This window comes from Jaculus jaculus, chromosome 5, assembly GCF_020740685.1.
Source record: "Jaculus jaculus isolate mJacJac1 chromosome 5, mJacJac1.mat.Y.cur, whole genome shotgun sequence".
Classification (NCBI taxonomy): Eukaryota; Metazoa; Chordata; class Mammalia; order Rodentia; family Dipodidae; genus Jaculus; species Jaculus jaculus.
In genome coordinates this window covers 62,204,083-62,220,207 of record NC_059106.1, presented here as the reverse complement: position 1 = coordinate 62,220,207, position 16,125 = coordinate 62,204,083, and the positions used below count along the sequence as shown (strand labels likewise).

At 50.8% G+C, this 16,125-nt stretch overlaps 1 pseudogene; it reads right to left on the bottom strand.

Moving 5' to 3' along the window:
• Window positions 1-14,719: 14,719 nt before the first annotated feature.
• LOC101612438 lies at window positions 14,720-15,067 on the bottom strand (annotated as a pseudogene).
• Between the last annotated feature and the right edge of the window lie 1,058 nt (window positions 15,068-16,125).

Below are 16,125 nucleotides of genomic sequence, written 5' to 3'. Positions count from 1 at the left end.
GATCCTCTAAGTCGCTCTGATGTTCGCGCACTGGGTTTCAGATCAAATCTTTCCACACGCTAAGGGCCGGGATTTATCTAGAAGTAATACCACCCTTCTCCTGATGTTTTCTGATGGGTCCTAAACTATTCCACTTTCCTTCCTCTCCCTGGGGTTCCTGGAGGCAGGAGGCTGCACTGTCTCTAGGCTGAGGGTGGAGGAGTTCCTGCAGGAGGCCACCCCTGCCTGCCGTGGCTCCCAGCACCCTCACTTCAAGACCCCACTGCCCCTTCCAGGTCTGCAGCTGCATTTAGACACCCTGGTAACACCAAACTTCTCCCCCATCCCGCCTGCCATCGCCAGTCTCGCCTCACAGCGGGTAGAGAGGGAGAGATGTTAGATAACTCTCCCCATGACCCACAGCTCACGGGGCAGAACTGGGATTCCAGCCTCACTCAGGAGAACACTCGAGATGTCCCTCCTCATCTTCTCGGGCTGCCAGGCCTCGGTGGGGCTGTTCCCTTTACCTGGGATGCTCTTCCCACCTCTCCATCCAAAGAAACCCTCTACCTCCCAAGGGCCCGAGGAGGGAGTGGACATACTGGTCCCTGACAGGGTGAGCACTCTTAGTGAACTAAGCCCACCGCACCCATCAGTGGACCTCCCCCAACTCCCTTGGCAGGTGGAAGAACTGAGGCTCTGCGACACGGAGCAACCTGCCCAAAGGTTGATGGCTGGGCTTGGGTAACCCACTGGGGAGCACACAGCCCAGCCTTGCCCACCCACTCATGCCTGGCCCTGAGCACCCTCTGTATACCCTAGCAGGGATACTGTTTCCTCTTTCCTGGTCTTGTGATCACGCATCCTTCCCTCAGGGTGACCCCTGTCCATCCTCTTCTCGCCTCCTCACCGGCCCCTCCCCCAGCAGAGCGGCAGACCGGCCTCTTCTCTTGCTCACTTGAGAGAATGAAATGGGTGCAGGGGAGCCAAGTGGCCCATGGCATTCCCACATCCTGGTGGCCAGTTCTGCCCTGGGGGATTCAGATTTCTCTACACAAGGTCAACCTGTGCTTGGCCTCCAGGTTGGGGTCCTGGCCATTTTTTAAAATTTAATTTAATTTTAATTTTTTCTCAATTTTTTTAAACATTTTCCATGATTATAAAAAATATCCCATGGTAATTCCCTCTCTACTCCCTTTTCCCCTTTGAAATTCCATTCTCCATCATATCCCCTCCCCATCTCAATAAGTCTCTCTTTTATCTTGATGTCATCATCTCTTCCTCCTCTTATGATGGTCTTGTGTAGGTAGTATCAGGCACTGTGAGGTCATGGATATCGAGGATGTTTTATATCTGGAGGGAGCATGTTGTAAAGAGGCCTACCCTTCCTTTGGCTCTTACATTCTTTCCACCACCTCTTCCACATTAGACCCTGAGCCTTGGAAGGTGTGATAGAGATGTTACTCGGTACTCTAGTCACTTCCCAGTACCATGATACCTTCTGAGTGGTCCCAAGGTCACTGCCATCTGAAAAGAGAAAATTCTCTACCCAAAGTGAGAGTAGCCTTAATATTAGGGTATGCATATTAAGAGAAGTGCTTACTGGGCAGTTTGATAAGCATAGTATACACACTTATCCAGACATCAGCAGATGTTACACCCCTCATGACTACCCCTGTTTTAAGTTTTCAGTATCAGGGATGTATTCCCTCCCATGGAGCGAACCTCCAGTCCAATTGGAGGGCAGTTGGTTTCCACCATGACAGACATGCCACTATTGCACCCGTTGGCTCATTTGGCCTGGCTGGTCAATTATAAGGCTTGCAGTGTCCACTGTTGAGTATCTTCACTGGTGGTTTATCTTTCTCCCATTGTACTGCATGTAGAATGGCTTCTTCCAGCTTTCTGTCAGCTGGTCTACATGGAGGAGGTTACCAGCTCAGGTCCAGCAGGATTTCTCAGTGGCCTTGAAGCCCAAGAATGTGGAGTCTTCAGCAATAGGGTCTTACCATCAATTCCTGGAAACCAAGCTGGCCATTTCTTTACATGGCCTGCCTCTCATGGAGAAGGGACCCAGACAGAGGGGTGAGTGGTGATACCCAGCATCAGCAGAGCTGCCCAGCAATGGGACAGGTGGCCCTGACCAGTGCTGACCTCCTGCCCCTGAGCTGTGGTTATCACCCACAGGCCTGGGAGGAGGGGCTTCAGTATTCCTGTGGGGAGTGACTAAGTCTGCTCCTGACGTGTTTATTTCAACTCCATGCTGATTCTGGGGGCCCAAGCTGTGAGGCTCCAAGCCTTCCCCAGAGCTTCCTCAATTCTGAGATTCAGAGGTCTGTGGTCCATGAGTGATTCTGTGATTCCAGGATTCTGGGATTCTGCCAAGGAGATCAGATGCTCAAATTCTGCATTGCAGAAACTGCATAAGCGTGTGTCTGAGTGTTTGGAAGAACCTGGATTCTGAGATCTTGCACATGATGGATGCTGTGGGAGGGATGAGCAAGATCAGAAAATCCTCCCTGTGAGAGAAGGAAAGTTCTGGACCTCCTTCCCTTCATCTCAGCATCTATACGAAGAGGTTGGATGAGGATCTTAGGTACTTCTCAACATTAAAATGCAGGCTCCCCCAGAACCCCCAATCCCACATCTCTTCTCACTGGCTCTCCCCAGTTCCTATCACCCATGACACCACAGGCTGGATAGGTCACATGGGCCCTGAAGCCCTGGGTGACAAAGCCCAGGGCCTGTCTAAGGGACTGGAGGCTGCTGCTGTGGGTCTCTGTTCACCACAGAGCCTCAATGCTGCAGCTTTGGCTGAGGGAAGTTTTGTGTCTCCCTCAGCTCAGCTGGGGACCAGAAGCCACTGTCCTCTGTAATTCCTGGCTGGCTGTCCTTCACCTCATCACCATGGGGCCTCCCATTCTCTTAACTGCCTGGTCAGCTGAGCCCTCAGGCCTCACAGCAGGACTGTTCAGCAGGTCCAAGTCTGGTTCCTTAGAAAGGAATATGGTTCCCTGCAGGAGAGAAATGGGAACAGAGAGATGCTGGAACACTGGGGGAGACCATGGCACTCAGTCCTCCAGTATGTCCCCACAGGCCACCTCTTGCTCAACTCAGCCTCCGCAGTTCATGAGCAGGTGACCTATGCACCTACTGCAAAGGAAACCAGAGCCCTGAGCCAGCAAACTTGGCTCTGGGGATGGACAAGTTACTCTTCTTCACAGTCCTGGCATGTGGCCCTGTGGTCTCAATCAGCTCCCTGGAATGGGGTGGGTTCAGATTTGCAGACAGACCACAGGGCCAGGTCCACCCCAAAGTCAAGGCTTTCCTTACCCCACTCCACCCATCCCCAACCCACCACGGTCCCATTCAAAGTCTGAGAAGGATGCCACCAGTGAGGCTCTGCTGGGAGATGTACCATGAAATCCACATCCCTTCCCCAAAGGAAACCATGGCCCCCTCACCACAGCAAGACCCTGAGATGACGGTGACATTAAAGCTAATGCTAACAGTCACCACTGCCGCAGCTGGTCACCCCGTGCCCCGTGCTGAGCCCCGCCAGCACTCTGCCTTCCTCGTCTCCCGTGACGCTTGCCCTACCCTGTGAGCAGCTGCTTGTCGCTATGTAATAGAGGAGGAAACTGGGCTGGAGAGATGGCTTAGTGGTTAAGCGCTTGCCTGTGAAGCCTAAGGACCCCAGTTCAAGGCTCAGTTCCCCAGGTCCCACGTTAGCCAGATGCACAAGGGGGCCCACGCGTCTGGAGTTCGTTTGCAGAGGCTGGAAGCCCTGGCGCGCCCATTCTCTCTCTCTCCCTCTATCTGTCTTTCTCTCTATGTCTGTCGCTCTCAAAATAAATTTAAAAAAAAATAGAGGAGGAAACTGAGGCTCACAGAGGTGTGAGACCTGCCCAGGGTCCCTCACCCACAGGCAGAACCAGGCTGGACCCAGGGCACATGCCTCTGGGACCCACAGGTCTCTCCAGTGTCCCCCAAGGTCTCCTGTCATTCCCCCCCTCCCCCCCCCCCCCCCGCCACCACACAGTATCACTTCTTGTTCCCCTTCTGAGCAGACAAGGGCTCCTTCTTCAATCTGCCTCACGATGAGCAGCAAGGCCCGGAAATAAAGGCTCCATGTGCTCGCTGCCTGTGGCTCTTTCTCTGGGACCCATTAAAATACTTTGGTGACTGGTAAAACACACATACCAAATGCTTGTCCATGCCTGACCCCAAGTCACCGCTCCCGCCGCAGTAAGCAGCACAAAGTCCGGGAGGCTCTGGGGGAAGAGGGAAGAGCTGGGAAGAGGAATGGGAGAGCGGGGAGCAGAAGAAAGGAGGAAGCAGGGGAGGGACGGGGCGGGGGGAGAGAGAGGAGTCGGGAAGAGGAGCCGTCCAGCCCAGTTCCAGGATGGCCAGACCTGCCAGCTCCATGGAGACTGGTCTTCCGGCCAGTGGTCTGCCCGGCTCAGCCCTCAGCTCTCCCCACCCAACCTCCAGCTGTCCTGTCCATTTGCGGTCACGCCCCACTAATCATGTGCGCACCACTCTTTGGGGTGAGCCTGTCACCGTGGCTGAGTGGACAGCTGCCTGCACTTCTCACGGAGAGAAGGAAGAACAGAAAGGAGCCATCGAGGCACGGGGCTCCAGAGGACCGAGGGAAGAATGCGGTTCCTCCCAAGAGAGAAGAGGGAAGCTTGGGGTCCCCAAGAGGGAGGGGCCACGCCTGCCCCATGCCCCTTGGCTCCTGACTCCCCAATCTGCAGTCATCTCACCCCACAGTCTCCACCAGCCACAAAGATTATTCTCCCCATTTCCTGGGGGAGCACCCGAGCCCAGAGCTCAGTCCGGTACCCACAGCCAAACACCACACCAGGAAGTGTTAATTAACAGCAGGGCTTGGTTTGGGGTTCCTCAGACTCCTCTACTAGGATGCCCAACATCCCTCCCTCGTCAGGCTATAGGAAGTTACATCCTAATCTGGCGACAGAGGACTCAGTCCCCAGGGAAAAGATGCCTTCTTGGGGTGCTCCTCCTCACCCCACTGTCAGGCCTACAGGGCTGTCCCCTGGCTGGTGACAAGCCTGCACACACCCAGGCCAGAGAGGCAAAGACAGCGCTCACAGAGATGGAGAGGAGAGGGATCATGGGAGAGGTGGCGGGGACCCAGGGCCACAGGAAGGAGAGGAATTATGGGAGAGGTGGTGGGGACCCAGGGCCTCAGGAAGGAGAGGGATAAGGGCAGGAGACACAGCGCTGTGTTCCATGTGGTTGGGATCAAATGTGTCTCTGACCAGGTCTGAGCCACTCTGGTTCTAGGAATAAAGGGTCCTTGTTCCCAGAACCATCCCCCTCCACATCATGGCAGAGACTAACCTCTTCGACAATTTCAAGGCTAACCTCTTCAATGCACACCCCAGTTTAAGGCAGTTATGCTCACCCTATGTAGTGCCTGGGCCCATTTCCTAGCTAGGGAAGCTGAGGCCCAAAAAGAGCTACCACAGAGGAGCAGAGAAGGAGGGGAAATAATAGAAGCTTCTGAGACAACAGGACCGAGGGCAAATGCCAGGTCCTGCTCCAGCTCCTTGGGCACGCCTAGCATGTCCTCTCCCCCTGCAGCTGCCCAGCATTCTGTACCTGCCCTCTGCCTCTAGCCAGGCCCTCCATGCAGTTGTCTGCCTCCACTCCTCTGACTGTAGAATGGGTCTAAAACAGATCACTGTGAAGTGTAAGTTAGAAAAGTCCCTAGCACAGGGGAGGTACCCAAGAAGTGGTGAAGAGGCCAGTGGGCGCCCTGACTGGAGTCCCCAGATACCACAGCCCTGTGAGCAGAGCAGCTCCTCCCATGCCAACCTGCCTGAGGTAGGTGCCCCCAGGCCCAGCCTCCAGCAGATTGGGAGAGAGGCCCATGGTCTGATGAGAAGGAAGCCCCTGTGCAGCGCCGGTCTGTCTTCTCTTGTGTTAATTGCATTCACATCCGGAACAGATGGGCATGGGGACTCTCCCACCCACATTTTTCACAGAGCTTTGCTCCAGGAGATAACTGTGTAATTAAAAGAGGAGAAATGCAAAATAATCCTCTTAGAGAGACCCAACCTTCCCCCCACCCCATAAATCTATTAATGAACTGTAATTGCAAAGCAGATCCTTTACTCAAACATGGCGACCAATTCCCTCGGCTAAGAAGGGCCCCAAGTCCTGAGCACAGAAAGAAGGGTGTATTAATTAGCTTAATTCCTTATCTGTATAAAAATCAAGACAACAAAGCTGTTGGTTGCAAAGTAATTTGCTTTCTGCCAATGGACCACGGCTACTCAGGGGAGACACTGTGTTTCCTTATTTCTGGGATTTGTTTGTAACCGTTGGTTAATCAAACCTGGAGCAGGGAGAGACACAGTAATTACATGGAGAGCGTGGATGTCATGGGACCTGGAGCTGATGTGGGAAGAATCTGGATGAGTTACCACAATAGTTTGGGGCTGAAGCCAAGAAGCCAGCCCCACATTTCTCAGAGCATGGACCTTCCAGACATGGCTCCCCAGGGACCCTGAGAGCCATAATTCACAGGGGCAAGCTTATCCAGGCTATGAGTAAAGCCTAAGGGAGGGAGTGGCCTCCTGTAGCCCGGGGACCCTTAGGCGAGCTTGGCAGCTCAGGCCCGTTTTAACCCTCAGTGGCCCAGGGCCCTTACCTGTGCCCAGCAATGGGCCACTAAGAGACAGGCTCAGGAGGAATGGAGGAGAGTGCAGGACAGGAGGGGACCAGGCCCAGCTCAGGTCTAATGCAGCCCAAGTCTACCAGGAGCTCTGAAGCTCACGGTGTCTCATGGTTGTCACACCTCAGGCACTGAGATGGGTGTTTGGCACTTCATGTCAGTCATTAACTATAATAATAACTTTCACTGATTCCAAAGCTTGTCCCAGTGATTCTCCAGTCTCTACCTTCCATATAACTGAAGTTATAAGCATGTGTGACCACACCCAACTTTATATGTGGGTGCTGGGGATCAAACTCAGGCCCTCTTGTACCCTAATGATTGTGCAGTAAGCACTCTTACCTGTTGAGCCATTTCACCAGCCCAGTCATTATTTCTTTTTTTTGTTTGTTTATCTTGTTTTTGTTTTTTGTTTTTCGAGATAGGGTCTCACTCTATCCCAGGCTGACCTGGAATTCACTGTGTAGTCTCAGGATGGCCTCAAATTCATGGCAATCCTCCCACCTCTGCCTCCGGAGTGCTGGGATTAAAGGCGTGCGCCACCACACCCAGCTATCAGTCATTATTTCTTAAGGTAGCTTTCCAACCCTCAGCCCTCAGCCCTTTTCACTTCTCCTTTGAGAATCTGAGGACATAATTTTAAGACCTTTACTTATAGCTCTGAGTTTCTGAAACTTCACTTTCCCAGTATATTTTCCCTCTGGTGCTCAGATCAGCAATTTATACTGTTATGTCTCCAAGTTCACCGACTTCCCATCTCCTCCATTTGAGTTTGGATCCATTTAGTGGCTGTGTGTGTGTGTGTGTGTGTGTGTGTGTGTGTGTGTGTGTCTATTTACTCACCTGTGGCAGGTGGGTGCTTTCCTACTACAGTGACCAGAGGAGATCAGCAGGTGTACTTCCACTCCATCACTATTCTGCCTGGTCTTGTTTTGAGCAGAAGTGTGCTCACTGATTCTGGAGCTTGAAGAGTTCCAACAATTCCCCGATCTCAGCTCCTCTGTGGGACGGGCGTTACAGGAGCGTGTGGCCCAGCCCGGCTGTCTCAATGGGATCTAGAGGATTGAATCTGGTGATCTCGAGTCCTCATGCTTGCGCAGGAAGCACCGGTAAGCGCTGTGCCACGTCTCTAGCCCTATCCAGTGACTTTTTATCTTGGTTATTGTTATTTGTGGCACAAGAACATTCTACCTACATAAATACTCCTTCAGCATTAAAAAAAAAAAAAGAATGTTTTCCATTTTGAATAGGGTGCTCTGGATTTTCCAAATAGATCCTTTTTGTTGTAACGTTCAGATCTTCCATATCTTTGCTGACTTTCTAGTAGCTTTATCAGTCATTGAGAATCTGGCACTGAAATCTCTGGTTACAATTTTGGGTTTGCCTATTACTCCTTTCAGTGGCATCTGTTTGGTGTGCATGTAATTGGGATTGCAATCTTTTTGGTAGATGTGCCTTTTGTTATAATGCTTTTTCCATTTGTCTCTAATAATGTTTGTTGCTCTGAAGTCTACTTCATTTCATATTCATATAGTCACTCACTTTTCTTATGAAAATTTTCATGGCATCACATTTTCCATTTCTTTAATTTCAACCAACCTATACTGTACTTGAAATGAGTGACTAGTTGCATTACTTACTTACTTGTGTCATTGCTGTGACAAAAACGCCCGACAAAAAGCAACGTAAGGAAGGAAGAGTTTGTTTTGGCTTACAGGTGCAGGGGATGCGGCCCACCATGGTGGAGAAGGCACGGAGGCAGGAGCAGGAGGCTGATGGCTATGTCATATCCACAGTCACAGAGCAGACAGCGATGCCCAGCGGGGCCTCGGTTCTCTCTCTTTTGCATGCAGTCCAGGACCTCCAGCCCATGAAAAAGCTGTTACTTCAGTTAACTTAATCTAGAAAATCCTACACAAACATGCCCAGAGATTTGTTTTCATGGTGATTCTAAATCCTGTCAAACTGACAACTGAGCTTTACCATGATAGTATTAGATTGTCTGGTTTGGGAGAGGGGGAGTTGCCCCCTCCCAATCTCTCTTTTAAGTGTTTTTATTTAGTTATTTGCAAGGAGAGAGAGATAGGGATGGAGGGGAGAGAATGGGTACACCATGGCCTGCAAAGAAACTCCAGATGTATGTGTCATTTTGTGCATCTGGTTTTACATGTGTACTAGGGCATCAAACCTGGGTCGTTGGGCTGTGGAGGCAAGCACCTTAACCATTGAGCAATTTTTCCAGCCCCTATTCTTTCTTGTAAGTAATGCATGTAGACACCTGATTTTTAGTTGTTATATGTTAGCACTTAAATCTGCACTTGATTTTTTATTTTGTTTTCTGTTCATTCCTCTAAATCTTTCCTTATCTAAGTATTGACTTGTGCCCCCAATTTGAGAACGTCTTATGGGTGTAGGGGTAACCTCTAAATACTATAGCCTCAACCTTCTTCTCATATCCCTCACCCCCAGGAGTTGTGGGAACAATGAGGGCGGAATTGGAGTTCGCAGTGCTGCTGAGGTGGGGAGGTGCAGGCCCATGGGGTCACAGAGAAGAGGAGGCCAGGGCTGCCCAAACAGGCCTCTCCTCTGACCTGGAGCCTCACCCAGGCCTCGAGCCCCACAGGGCTCAGAGTCTAGAGGAGGACATACAGGCATGGTCACCTCCTCTGAGACCATGGTGACTGTCGTGACACTGTAGGAGTGTCCATCTGGGAAAGATGACCAGTCTATCCTGCAGAGACTCACCCAGACACTCATCAAAATGGAAGGCTAATTACCAAGGATTTTTCTAGACTGTCCTGCCTAGAGAGCCACAGGAATGGGCCAGAGCAGGCTACCAGGGGACCATTGCTCCAGAATGGCCAAGAGCTGACTGCACTGTGGGTTTCCTGTGCCAGAGAAATGGGAGGACGCAGGAAAACCCAGGTATGTCCAAGGGGCCCAGGAAGGCTGTGGAAGCAAGGAGGGCTGTGTGAGTGTGTGTGTACATGATTGTGTGGAAGGAACATTTTTAGTCTTACTGTGTCTCTGTAACAAATATCATAATCTGCATGTCTTAAACATTTGTCTCTCAGTTCTGAAAGGCAGGAATTCCAAGATCAAGGCTGCAGCCAGCTCAGTGTCTGTGAGATCCCCTTCCCACCCGACTTGCAGACATCTTGCTACCTTCTTGCTGTGGCCTGCAGTGACACAGATCATCTGTCTCATGTCTCTTCTAGGAGGGCACTAATCCCACTCGTGAGAGCTCCACCCATTGACCTCATTGCTTCCCAAAGCCCCCACTCCAAATACCACCCCACTGGGTCATTTGCTTATCCACAAGCATGCAGAACACAGTAGCATGGTGAGAGACTGTGTGTGTGAGTGATAATGCGCATTTGTGCGGTGCTGTGTGTATGAGACTGGTTTATGAAATCATGTGTGTATGTTATTGTGATATTGTGTGTACATGGTTGTATTGTGGAATTGGGTATATGAGGCTGTATGTGTGATGCGTATAGGTGTTTACGTGTACATGATTGGGGGTGATAATGTATTAGTGATTTTGTCTGTGAGGCTGTAAGTATATGTAAGATGGCATCTGTGTGGTTGTATTGTGTGACATGGGGGGTAAAATTGGGTATCTGTGTGACATTGTGTGTGTGCACACACACACATGAGTGATTGTGTGTGACCATGACAGGGAGGAGTCAGGAAACCTAACATTGATTTCTTTGATGATCAGTCTTGTGGGCAAGAATCAGGGTAAGGAAAAAGGCTCTGGTGGAGACAGCAGCCAGACCTCCATGACAGCTATGAGTTTGTCCCAGAGGTCCTTGCTGCTGTGTGACTTAGCATGAGCCTCCATTTCTTTCTCCCAAGACAGACATCATTCCAGTTGATGGTTACTCTCATCATCTTCAGGGGGATTTGGGACCGGGGAGGTTCCACCCCAGCCTGAGGAAACAGAGCCTGAGAGGGGCTTGCACTGGTGTTTATGGTGGTTTAGGGATGGGCAGCAGGATGCTGACCAACACTCTGGAATGCCTCCCTGCATTGGACACTGGAAAGAAACAGCCTGAGAGAAGGCAAAGGCTCTGCGGTGACGTCACACGCTGAGCTGTGATGGAGGCTGACACGGGACATATTTAAATGCATCGGCCTTCCCACAGCCTTACTCTGGCTTTGCTCTGTGGCAGATTTGAAGGAACTCAGTGAACGCCCCTTTGATGAAATGTTAGAATAAAGACAGCCACAGGGTCAGGAGCAGGGGCACAAGTCAGGGCAGGTGGGCGAGACAAAGGAGGGTCAGGTTGGCAGACCAGAGGATGAAAGGAAACTGAGTGTGATGGTGACCTGGGGAGGGACGGGTCCAAGGCCAACCCCTGACCCCTCGAGCTTTTCCGCTGATGGTGAGCTCAGGAGCACGTGCTGGAGCCGCCAGTGTTCAGCTGAGCCTTGAAGGAGCCTGTGACAGGTACCGGGTCTCCTCCCGCCTCCTCCTGCACCCCGAGTTAGGTATTTCTAGCTCTCTGCCTTCTCCTGGTGGGGATTCGCCCTGCATGTGCCTGTGTTCTATGAGAAGTGAAGCTCATCTGTTTGATTTTGTTTAAATCCAAATTCATTTTTAAAACCTAAACATTTGGGGGCTAAGGATATGGCTCAGTTGGTAAATTGTTTATCTTACAAACATGAGGACCTAAGTTGTACTCCCAGAGCCCCCTAAAAAATCCCATCTTGTTGGTAAGTGCTTATAATGTCAGTGCTGGGGAGACCCAGACAGACACATCCTGGGACTACTTGGCCAGCTAGTCTAGCCTAATTAGGAGAGTTTCTTACCAATGAGAGAACCTGTCTCAAAAAAGGTGGATGGCGAGACCCTACTTCAAGAAATAATAAATTAAAATTTAAAATTTTTTGAAAGATGGACAGTACCTGAGAAACAACACCAAGTAAGTGTACACACACACACACACACACACACATTCTCTCTCTCTCTCTCTGTCTCTCAACATTTGTTCCTTGTGTCTAGCTCATAAATGAACTGTCACTCAGTCTTCCTGTGCCTCTGGCTTCCCTGGAACACACTCAGGGAAACTGAGGAGCAGCCCACTTCTGCCCAGCCTCAGTTAGAGCTTCAGGCTATGATGGGAGAAGGCCGGCTTCACCCCCACAGTGAGCAACGAGGAGACGGGCAGGAGGAGGCGCCATGGCTTTCAGATATGCAGCATCAGGAGGCCGCTAAGGATGATGAAGTCTGGGATGGAAAGCCACAGGAGAATCCCAAGATCTCCTGGACGAGGGTCTCAAGAGGGCAAGACAGTCGCTGCCTCCTCGACCTCAGACATGATCTCCTGAATCAGGGCTGGGTGGTCCCCAGAGCCAGAAAGGGGGTGGATTTGTCTTGGGTGGTGTCTTTGGGAACAGGGGTGCTGTGAACCTCTGGTGGGGAGCTCGTCTGGGCCCTGGCCCTGGCTGACAGTGGAAGTCCTGGCTTCTGTTCAGGCACTTGCGTTGTTGTGCATCCTGCGGGGACAGCTCAGGTGACTCATCGTGATTTGCTCCTCTTTGAATAGGAGTAATTGCTGGGAGTAGCCAGTGTTCTAGATTGCTCTCTTTAAGAGAGTGGAGAGGGAGGACTGTCGGGCGCTGTTCCTGCAGGTTGCATGAAGCTTCGTGGGGTGTAAGAGAGGATGTCACAGAATCAGAGTGACAGTGCCCCGAGGTCCCCCGGGAGTCACCTGCTCTGATGCTCTGATGTGCTCTTTATTTACCTTTTGTTTGATGCATAATTGTAGCTGCTTATGGGGACAGTGCGGCATTTCGCTACATGTACAGTGTCGAGATCAGATCAGGGTCACCGGCAGATTCTTCACCTCACCACGTTATCGATTGTGCTGGGAGCATTCAAATCCTCTCTCCGCTCTTGAAGTGTCCAATTAACTGTTGCCTGCCACAGTTGCCTCACTGAGCTGTCGCATCCCAGATGCACCCTGGTACCTGGCAACCACCCGCTCGCCATCCCCCACCAGCCCTTCCATTCTGCACTCTGCTTCTCTGGAATCAACTTGTCAGTGACAACATGGGCACTCGTCTCCTTGTGCCTAATGCCTTGCACTTGACATTATGCGCCCCCTCCCAGGGCTCGTTTCCATAAGTGACAGGCTTCATTGCTCTTGTGACTCAGTACTTTTCCATAGTGTTAATGTACCATCTGTCCATCAACAGACACCTTGAACCACTCCCTTCATGGACAGGAAACATGAGATACAGAGGGGAAGGACTTGCAGGAGGGCATGGCGGGGGGGGGGGTGTCTGGGGAGGAGTTCTCACAGGGTGGCTTAGCTGAGCTGCTTGGCTGCAAGGAAGGATCCAGACGCTGCCCCTCACCCATCACATTGGCTGTGCTCCCTGATCCCACTCTGTCTGAGTCCATGGGGCTCCCAAGCTAGGTGTATGTGCGAACCAGGAGATCTCCTTCCCCCCACCCCCACACACATACACACCTCCTCTGACTTCAAGAGACAAGCTCAGCTGCAGCAGGGCCACTGAGGCCAGCGGCCGGAGAGGAGGCGGGGCTGCTCACGCTGATGCCCGGTGGCCAGAAGGGCTCCCCACACCACACAGGACAGCCCACCTCCCCTCCAGCATGTCCCCACACCACACAGGACAGCCCACCTCCGCTCCAGCATGTCAACCAGATTCCTTTTGATCGTGACCCTGACCATCACCTCATGGCACACTGACCTGAGCTCTCACTATCATCCTGACACTGGCTTGGACTCTGACCTTGAAACTCATTCGGGTCTCCATTGAGAACATAGCCCATGACCTTATTTATTTAATTTTTTTTTTCTTAGAAAAACTCAGCAAAATAGAATTCTGGTTTATTGTTGGGCATTGTTCCGCACCTATATCAAACAAGCCAAAAATAAATAAATAAATAAACAGCAACTTTATAGACACAAAAAAAAAAGGAAAAAGAAAGAAACCTTTTATCTTTGGCCTTTTTAACTATCGTACAAACCAACTACTTATAGTACAGCTAGGTGCATACACAAGAAAAGTTATTGGAATGCTCAGAATAAGATTGGTTTTGTTTTTGTTTTTATAAGGTTTTTTCCTCTCCTTTGAGATTACAATGAACATGGTCATACCACAAGTAAAGTCAGAAGTAGGACAGAGAATGCTCTGAAGGCTGGTCTGGCCATCTATTATCATTAAACATGGCTGACTCCTAGGCTGGAGAGATGACTTAGCGGTTAAGCGCTTGCCTGTGAAGCCTAAGGACCCCGGTTCCAGGCTCGATTCCCCAGAACCCACATTAGCCAGATGCACAAGGGGGAGCACACGTCTGGAGTTCGTTTACAGTGGCTGGAAGCCCTGGCGCACCCATTCTCTCTCTGTCTCTCTCTCTCTCTCTCTCTCTCTCTCCCCCTCTCTTCCTCCCTCTTTGTCACTCTCAAATAAATAAATAAAAATAAACAAAAATAAATTTTTTAAATGGCTGACTCCTAACAATGTGTACAAAAATATAAAATGTAAGTAAAAAAACACAAGCAGAGTTTCCTTTTAAGGTACTTTTAAGAAAAAAGCAGGGCCTCTGACATTTTGGTTTTCTACTCCCCTGTCGCAAATTCTCATTGTGGTTTTGGTGGGGTGGTGGGGAGCATGTCATGTGCGAGGGGCGCTGCCGTGGCTGGTGGGCGGGCGTGCCTCTCTACTCGACGGTGACCACGATTAGGTTCTGAGACGGGAAGTGGAGGTCAGGGTGCCTTGTCTTGTTTTTTGGGTTTTTCTAAATTTTTTTTATTTATTTGAGAGAGAGAAAGAGGCAGAGAAAGAGAGAGAGAGAGAGAATGGGTGTGCCAGGGCCTCTAGCCACTGCACATGAACTCCAGACATGTGTGCCCCCCTTGTGCATATGGCTTATGTGGGTCCTGGAGAATCGAACCGAGAGCCTTTGGCTTTGCAGGCAAGGCCTTAACCGCTGAGTCGTCTCCCCAGCCCCACTATGGCCTTTTTCAACAACCTTCCCTTTTTGCTAGTCATCTAGCAAAAGTCACCCTTTTCAGCCTCGTCACCCTCATTGGTCTGCTTCCTGCTATCAACACCATCATCTTCAGCCACCCACTTGCCCCTAGCTGCCTCAGCCTCCTCATCTTCATCTCCTTCCTCTTCCTCACGATCACCTTCTTCCTCCTCCTCTTCCTCCCCACCTTCTCCTTCTTCTTCATCATCTACCTCATTGTCAGCCTCCGGTTCCCCATTTTCTCATTAGCGTTCCCATTGGCAGGGGCTTCTCTTCCATTCTCTGCCCCCTCCACAACTAACTTCCTTCTTTTCCTTCAAATCCTTGGTGGCGATCTCAGAGCTGGTGTCCACAGCTGCATCTGACATGGTGGAGCAGCAGGGCAGCCAGTGCAGCGGGCAAAAGAGAAAGCGAGAGTTCGGAGACTCATCTAGCCTTGAAACTACCTTCTAGATTTTGGCCTTGAACCTTATCCTGACATTTATCTGAAGTTTGACCCAAATCCTAAATTAATCCCCATTCTGTACTTTGTGGAGACTTTGAGATTTTCCACCCCCGCCATCACTGCTACCCTTCTACCGCAAGCCTTGCCTTTGAACGTTGGTGCTTTGCAGTTGCAGGTAAATAGCCACTCTGTCAAAACCCTCAGTGCGAACCCCCCCAAGCCTTCCTTCTTCACAGAGCCTCTGTGAAGGTTGGGGTGCCCCAAAGAAGAGATGGGCTCGGAAGCCTGTGCCTGCTTGTTGCCTTCTGGAACCTCCTGAGAGGGAGGCAATGGGGGAGAAGGACATCATGGTGAGTGTGTGGCTCTGTGTTTGTGCCATCACACATGTGTCTGTGTGAAGGTGTGATGTTTCTGTGTGTGCCTCTGGTCTTATTTTCATTGTTGTTGCATGCATGTGTACTGTAAGTATGTGTGTATGTGTCTGTGAGAGGGCATGTTCATGGCATGTGTGCACACGTGTAGGAGGGGATATTTTATGGTGGTTTGTGAATGTGTGTGTGTGTGTGTGGTGTATGCTGGGGATTTCCCAAGCTATAAGCACGTTTTGACACCAAGCACGGGGACCCTGTCTAACATCACAGCTGGAGGAACTAGTGTCATGTGACATCAAGAAGGACCTGCAGCCGGGCGTGGTGGCACATGCCTTTAATCCCAGCACTTGGGAGGCAGAAGTAGGAGGATCACCATGAGTTCAAGGCCACCCTGAGACTCCATAGTGAATTCCAGGTCAGTCTGAGCTTGAGTGAGACCCTACCTCAAAAAAAAAAAGGAGGAGAAGGAGAAAGACCTGCAGACAATTGAGGAGGTGGCCACACAGAAAAGCTGTTGAAAGTACAGGCTTTGGGATCAGATTAATCTAGGGCCATGGACCAATTTTCCTGGGGAATCTTTAGCAACTCCCACCATGTCTCCAAGCTTCAG